Below are 614 nucleotides of genomic sequence, written 5' to 3'. Positions count from 1 at the left end.
CGGATACTGACTAGATTAACACTGGAAATTACATGTAACTAACAGTATAACATATGTACACATATATACAATATATACAGCGAAGTAACAACTAAAAAAGAAAGAAATAACACAAAGCCACAGTCGAGTAAAATGTCATTGAAATTGGAATGGTCATACATGGCCAATCGCGTTCTTTTTATCTTTTATGGATATTTATGTCAAGTACAATAACCTGTGGTATTTTTAAATCTAATTTATCATTCATATTCTCTACGGTGATTAATTTTCCACTTTTTTGCACACGGTTAGTTAAAGTTCAATACATTTTACTTGTCAATAACACTTCGTGTGTACAGCATGTTGCTCACGCAAGTGTTGAATGCATGAGTGCAAGGTGCATATGCGTGAATATAACACAGTCACGGTATACCTATCTTCTTAAAATCAAAGCCTGCTCTTCTATGCCCTGTTATAAAAATCCATTAACTAAAAAAAAAAAACATAACATATTATTGGTGTTTCGAATCGCAAATAAACTATCAAAGAAAAAATATAATCATATTAAAAAAAATATTTAAGAACAACCATTAGATATTAAACACATACAACTAAAATTGACCTGAATGACAGTT

The 614-nt window shown here is 30.1% G+C and overlaps 1 protein-coding gene across 1 annotated transcript in view; it reads right to left on the bottom strand.

Annotated features, from left to right (window-relative positions):
* The window catches only part of LOC119588872 (A disintegrin and metalloproteinase with thrombospondin motifs 9-like), a gene marked incomplete at its 5' end in the record, with an annotated part of 149,434 nt that overhangs the window by 807 nt on the left and 148,013 nt on the right, over positions 1–614 (bottom strand). The window contains 1 exon segment of the mRNA XM_037937511.1: positions 1–479.

The sequence above is a fragment of the Penaeus monodon genome, chromosome 24, assembly GCF_015228065.2.
Source record: "Penaeus monodon isolate SGIC_2016 chromosome 24, NSTDA_Pmon_1, whole genome shotgun sequence".
In the NCBI taxonomy this organism is placed as follows: Eukaryota; Metazoa; Arthropoda; class Malacostraca; order Decapoda; family Penaeidae; genus Penaeus; species Penaeus monodon.
Note: the sequence above shows the minus strand (reverse complement) of the source record. Positions and strands in the feature narration are given on the sequence as shown.